The sequence below is a fragment of the Petromyzon marinus genome, unplaced genomic scaffold, assembly GCF_048934315.1.
Source record: "Petromyzon marinus isolate PM22_M1 ecotype Great Lakes invasive population unplaced genomic scaffold, UKy_Petmar_22M1.pri1.0 PM_Scaffold_301, whole genome shotgun sequence".
NCBI lineage: Eukaryota > Metazoa > Chordata > Hyperoartia > Petromyzontiformes > Petromyzontidae > Petromyzon > Petromyzon marinus.
In genome coordinates, this window is record NW_027423282.1 from 93,246 (window position 1) to 100,496 (window position 7,251).

Consider the following 7,251-nt stretch of genomic DNA (forward strand, 5'->3'; position numbering starts at 1 on the left):
CCCCACTCAACCTCTCAGCCCCACCTCTCCCTCGGCTCTCCTGATAACTGAGTCTGATAATGATTTTTAGTTATCAGTCGTCTGTGTGAGGGAGAGGGAGACACGAGGAGACATTGTAAACTCACCCACTCACTCACCCCCTCACTCACCCACTCACTCATCCACTCACTTACTCACTCACCCACTCACTCATCCACTCACTCACTCATCCACCCACTCACTCACTCACCCACTCACTCATCCACTCACTCACTCACTCACCCACTCACTCACTCATTCACTCACTCACTCACCCACTCACTCACTCACCTACTCACTCACTCATCCACTTACTCACTCACTCATTCAATCACTCACTCACCCACTCACTCACTCATCCACTCACTCACTCACTCACCCACTCACCCACTCACTCACCCACTCACTCATCCACTCACTCACTCACCCACTCACCCACTCACTCATCCACTCACTCACTCACTCACCCACTCATTCACTCACTCATCCACTCACTCACTCACCCACTCACTCACTCATCCACTCACTCACTCATTCAATCACTCACTCACCCACTCACTCACTCACCCACTCACCAACTCACTCACCCACTCACCCACTCACTCACCAACTCACTCAACCACTCACTCATCCACTCACTCACTCATTCACTCACTCATTCACTCACTCATTCACTCACTCACCCACTCACTCACTCACCCACTCACTCACTCACCCACTCAGTCACCCACTCACTCACCCCCTCACTCACTCACCCCCTCACTCACCCACTCACTCACTCACCCACTCACTCACTCACCCACTCACTCACTCACCTACTCACTCACTCATCCACTTACTCACTCACTCATTCAATCACTCACTCACCCACTCACTCACTCATCCACTCACTCACTCATCCACTCACTCACTCACCCACTCACTCACTCATCCACTTACTCACTCATTCAATCACTCACTCACCCACTCACTCACTCATCCACTCACTCACCCACTCACTCACTCATCCACTCAATCACTCACCTACTCACTCACTCACCCACTCACTCACTCACCCACTCATTCACCCACTCACTCACCCACTCACTCACTCATTCAATCACTCACTCACCCACTCACTCACGCACTCACTCACCCACTCACCCATTCACTCACCCACTCACTCACCCACTTACTCACTCACTTACCCACTCAATCGCTCACCCACTCATTCGCTCACCCACTCACCCACTCACTCACCCACTCACTCACTCACCCTCTCACTCACTCACCCACTCACCCACTCACTCACTCACCCACTCACTCACCCACTCACCCACCCACTCACTCACCCATTTACCCACCCACTCACCCACTCACTCACCCACCCACTCACCCACTCAACCACTCACTCACTACAGTAGTTTAAAAATATAAATTGTTTAAAAAATCTACCGTAGCTTATTATTCTTTTTTGTTATTATAAAAAATGACTACAGTAGGTTTATTCTTGAATAATTTTTTGTTAATTTCTTTAAACCAATCTCGGTGACTTCACCGAAAGATCCAAAGAATATGAATTAGTGCAGTCACGAACGCATTAAGCAAACATTTGGTCACCTGACTTAATATGCCCCGCCCCTTCCCACCAAGCCCCGCCCCTTCCCCTACAGCCCCGCCCCGTCCCTTACAGCCCCGCCCCTTCCCTTACAGCCCCGCCCCTTCCCTTACAGCCCCGCCCATCCACCCCCAAGCCCCTCCTCCTCCCACCCAGACCCCGACCACCCCCCGTCGCCTAGCGTCCAGAGATCTTGCTTGTAAATTCCACGTTCCTATGGCGGGTGGCGGTGGAGGGTTGCACTCACAACTTGGACGCTGACCCTGCGATCGGACACACGTCACTAAGTGATAACGGAGCGGAGGGGGAGGGGTGAAACAACGCCTGACTCACCCACTCACTCACCCACTCACTCACTCACCCACCCAATCACTCACTCACTCACCCACTCACTCACCCACTCACTCACCCACTCACTCACTCACCCACTCACTCACTCACCCACTCAGTCACTCACTCACTCACCCACTCACTCACCCACTCACTCACCCACCCACTCACCCACCCACTCAGTCACTCACTCACCCACTCACTCACTCACCCACTCACTCACTCACTCACCCACTCACTCACTCACCCACTCAGTCACTCACTCACTCACCCACTCACTCACTCACCCACTCACTCACTCACTCACCCACTCACTCACTCACTCATCCACTCACTCACTCACCCACTCACTCACTTTATCTCACCCACTCACTCACCCACTCACTCACTCACCCACTCACTCACTCACTCACCCACTCACTCACCCACTCACCCACTCACTCACTCACTCACCCACTCAGTCACTCAGTCACTCACTCACTCACCCACTCACTCACTCACTCACCCACTCACTCACTCACCCACTCACTCAGTCACTCACTCACTCACCCACTCACTCACTCACTCACCCACTCACTCACCCACTCACTCACTTACTCACCCACTCACTCACTCACTCACCCACTCACTCACCCACTCACTCACTCACTCACCCACTCACTCACTCACCCACTCAGTCACTCACTCACCCACTCACTCACCCACTCACTCACCCACTCACCCACCTACTCACTCCCTCACTCACCCACTCACTCACTCACTCACCCACTCACTCACTCACTCACCCACTCACTCACCCACTCACTCACTCACCCACTCACTCACTCACTCACCCACTCAGTCACTCACTCACTCACTCACCCACTCACTCACCCACTCACTCACCCACTCACTCACTCACTCACCCACTCACTCACTCACTCACCCACTCAGTCACTCACTCACTCACTCACCCACTCACTCACCCACTCACTCACCCACTCACTCACTCACCCACTCACTCACCCACTCAGTCACCCACTCACTCACCCACTCACTCACCCACTCACCCACCTACTCACCCACTCACTCACCCACTCACTCACCCACTCACCCACCCACTCAGTCACCCACTCACTCACCCACTCACTCACCCACTCACCCACCTACTCACTCACCCACTCACTCACCCACTCACTCACCCACCCACTCACTCATCCACTCACTCACTCACTCACCCACTCACTCACCCACTCACTCACCCACTCACTCACCCACTCACTCACCCACTCACACACTCACTCACCCACTCACACACTCACACACCCACTCACCCACTCACACACTCACTCACCCACTCACTCACCCACCCACTGACTCACCCACTCACTCACCCACTCACTCACCCACCCACTGACTCACCCACTCACTCACCCACTCACTCACCCACTCACTCACCCACTCACACACTCACACACCCACTCACCCACTCACACACTCACTCACCCACTCACTCACTCGCTCGCTTACTCTCTCACTCACTCTCTCACTCACTCTCTCACTCACTCTCTCACTCACCGTCTCACTCACTCTCACTCAATCACTCGCTCACTCACTCTCACTCTCTCTCTCACTCACTCGCTCATAGAGATACACACAGAGACCCATAGAGATACATAGAGACACATAGATATACATAGAGATACATAGAGACACATAGAGACACATAGAGATACAGGAGGTCCAGGTGGGTTGGCTCTCATGCGTGCATTTCTAGTGGAGAGGCCGCCGTTACTCTGTCCGGAGCTGGACCGGTACCGCCTGGATATCTGTGGGTCACCGGAGCTCCAGTTGACCGATTCTGATTGTTCGTATCTCTAGCGGAGAGGCCGCCGTTTACTCTGTCCGGAGCCGGGACCGGTACCGCCTGCACGTCTGTGGGTCACCGGAGCTCCGGTTGACCGATTCTGGCTGTTCGTATCTCTAGCGGAGAGGCCGCCGTTAACTCTGTCCGGAGCCGGGACCGGTACCGCCTGCACGTCTGTGTGTCACCGGAGCTCCGGTTGACCGATTCTGGCTGTTCGTATCTCGAGCGGAGAGGCCGCCGTTAACTCTGTCCGGAGCCGGGACCGCTGCCGCCTGGATACCGTCCAAGCCCCATGCCCGGCGGTCAGCGGTGGCGAGACCTCCACGCTCCACGCTGACCTCGGCGCGGCGAGCGGTGTCGCCGTGCCACGCCGGCTCACGGCACGGAAGCCCGGCCACGGGTGCCCCCCCCCCTCCGCTCCGCCTTGCCGGCGACGGCGACTCCCGGCGCCGGCGATCAGTTGCCCAAGCGGCCCCCGCGGGTTCCTTTGCCTCGAGGCAGACGGGAACGCTCCCGGCTCGTCGCCTCTAGACTCGAGGCTTCCGTGCGCTGCAAGGCTGACCGTAGCCTCGGATTGAGCAAGCATTGGAAGGGTGCCGCCGACGGTAGCTCACGTTAAAATCGTGCAGCCGTTGAAATTTTCTCGCCGGCGGTTTGACCAGGCTCTCCGTAACCTGCAGCCCCTTCCCCTACCGTGTCCACGTCCGTAACTGGCTACTCCACTCCGCCACCTTAACCTTGTTCAAATTCTAGGGTGTCTCAGAGCTCCTCACATGATGCCGCTATATTCGTGGTTCTTTCGGTAAAGTCGCCAACGCGCAGAAGGGAAAGAGTAGGATGATAAGCGGAAAACGACGAAATCCTCACGGCGTTTTCGACCGCAACACGAGAAGCAATCATCATCAGGTGCGGAAAAACCACCGGCAACACGAGAAGCAATCATCATCAGGTGCGAAAAACCAGCGGCAACACTAGAAGCAATCATCATCAGGTGCGGAAAAACCACCGGCAACACGAGAAGCAAACATCATCAGGTGCGAAAAACCACCGGCAACACTAGAAGCAATCATCATCAGGTGCGAAAAACCACCGGCAACACGAGAAGCAATCATCATCAGGTGCGAAAAACCACCGGCAACACTAGAAGCAATCATCATCAGGTGCGGAAAAACCACCGGCAACACGAGAAGCAATCATCATCAGGTGCGGAAAAACCACCGGCAACACGAGAAGCAATCATCATCAGGTGCGGAAAAACCACCGGCAACACGAGAAGCAATCATCATCAGGTGCGAAAAACCACCGGCAACACTATAAGCAATCATCATCAGGTGCGAAAAACCACCGGCAACACGAGAAGCAATCATCATCAGGTGTGAAAAACCACCGGCAACACGAGAAGCAATCATCATCAGGTGCGAAAAACCACCGGCAACACGAGAAGCAATCATCATCAGGTGTGAAAAACCACCGGCAACACGAGAAGCAATCATCATCAGGTGCGAAAAACCACCGGCAACACGAGAAGCAATCATCATCAGGTGCGAAAAACCACCGGCAACACTAGAAGCAATCATCATCAGGTGCGGAAAAACCACCGGCAACACTAGAAGCAATCATCATCAGGTGTGAAAAACCACCGGCAACACTAGAAGCAATCATCATCAGGTGCGAAAAACCACCGGCAACACGAGAAGCAATCATCATCAGGTGCGAAAAACCACCGGCAACACGAGAAGCAATCATCATCAGGTGCGAAAATCCACCGGCAACACGAGAAGCAATCATCATCAGGTGCGAAAAACCACCGGCAACACTAGAAGCAATCATTATCAGGTGTGAAAAACCACCGGCAACACTAGAAGCAATCATCATTAGGTGCGGAAAAACCACGGCAACACTAGAAGCAATCATCATCAGGTGTGAAAAACCACAGAAACACGAGAAGCAATCATCATCAGGTGCGGAAAAACCACCGGCAACACGCGATGCAATCATCATCAGGTGTGAAAAACCACCGGCAACACGAGAAGCAATCATCATCAGGTACGGAAAAACCACCGGCAACACTACAAGCAATCATCATCAGGTGTGAAAAACCACCGGCAACACTAGAAGCAATCATCATCAGGTGCGAAAAAACCACCGGCAACACGAGAAGCAATCATCATCAGGTGCGAAAAACCACCGGCAACACGAGAAGCAATCATCATCAGGTGCGAAAAACCACCGGCAACACGAGAAGCAATCATCATCAGGTGCGAAAAACCACCGGCAACACTAGAAGCAATCATCATCAGGTGCGAAAAACCACCGGCAACACTAGAAGCAATCATCATCAGGTGCGAAAAACCACCGGCAACACGAGAAGCAATCATCATCAGGTGCGAAAAACCACCGGCAACACTAGAAGCAATCATCATCAGGTGTGAAAAACCACCGGCAACACTAGAAGCAATCATCATCAGGTGCGAAAAAACCACCGGCAAAACGAGAAGCAATCATCATCAGGTGCGAAAAACCACCGGCAACACGAGAAGCAATCATCATCAGGTGCGAAAAACCACCGGCAACACGAGAAGCAATCATCATCAGGTGCGAAAAACCACCGGCAACACTAGAAGCAATCATCATCAGGTGCGAAAAACCACCGGCAACACTAGAAGCAATCATCATCAGGTGCGAAAAACCACCGGCAACACGAGAAGCAATCATCATCAGGTGCGAAAAACCACCGGAAACACGAGAAGCAATCATCATCAGGTGTGAAAAACCACCGGCAACACTAGAAGCAATCATCATCAGGTGCGAAAAACCACCGGCAACATTAGAAGCAATCATCATCAGGTGTGAAAAATCACCGGCAACACTAGAAGCAATCATCATCAGGTGTGAAAAACCACCGGCAACACGAGAAGCAATCATCATCAGGTGCGAAAAACCACCGGCAACACGCGAAGCAATCATCATCAGGTGCGGAAAAACCACCGGCAACACTAGAAGCAATCATCATCAGGTGCGGAAAAACCACCGGCAACACGAGAAGCAATCATCATCAGGTATGAAAAACCACCGGCAACACTAGAAGCAATCATTATCAGGTGTGAAAAACCACCGGCAACACTAGAAGCAATCATCATTAGGTGCGGAAAAACCACGGCAACACTAGAAGCAATCATCATCAGCTGTGAAAAACCACAGAAACACGAGAAGCAATCATCATCAGGTGCGGAAAAACCACCGGCAACACGCGATGCAATCATCATCAGGTGTGAAAAACCACCGGCAACACGAGAAGCAATCATCATCAGGTACGGAAAAACCACCGGCAACACTAGAAGCAATCATCATCAGGTGTGAAAAACCACCGGCAACACTAGAAGCAATCATCATCAGGTGCGAAAAAACCACCGGCAACACGAGAAGCAATCATCATCAGGTGCGAAAAACCACCGGCAAC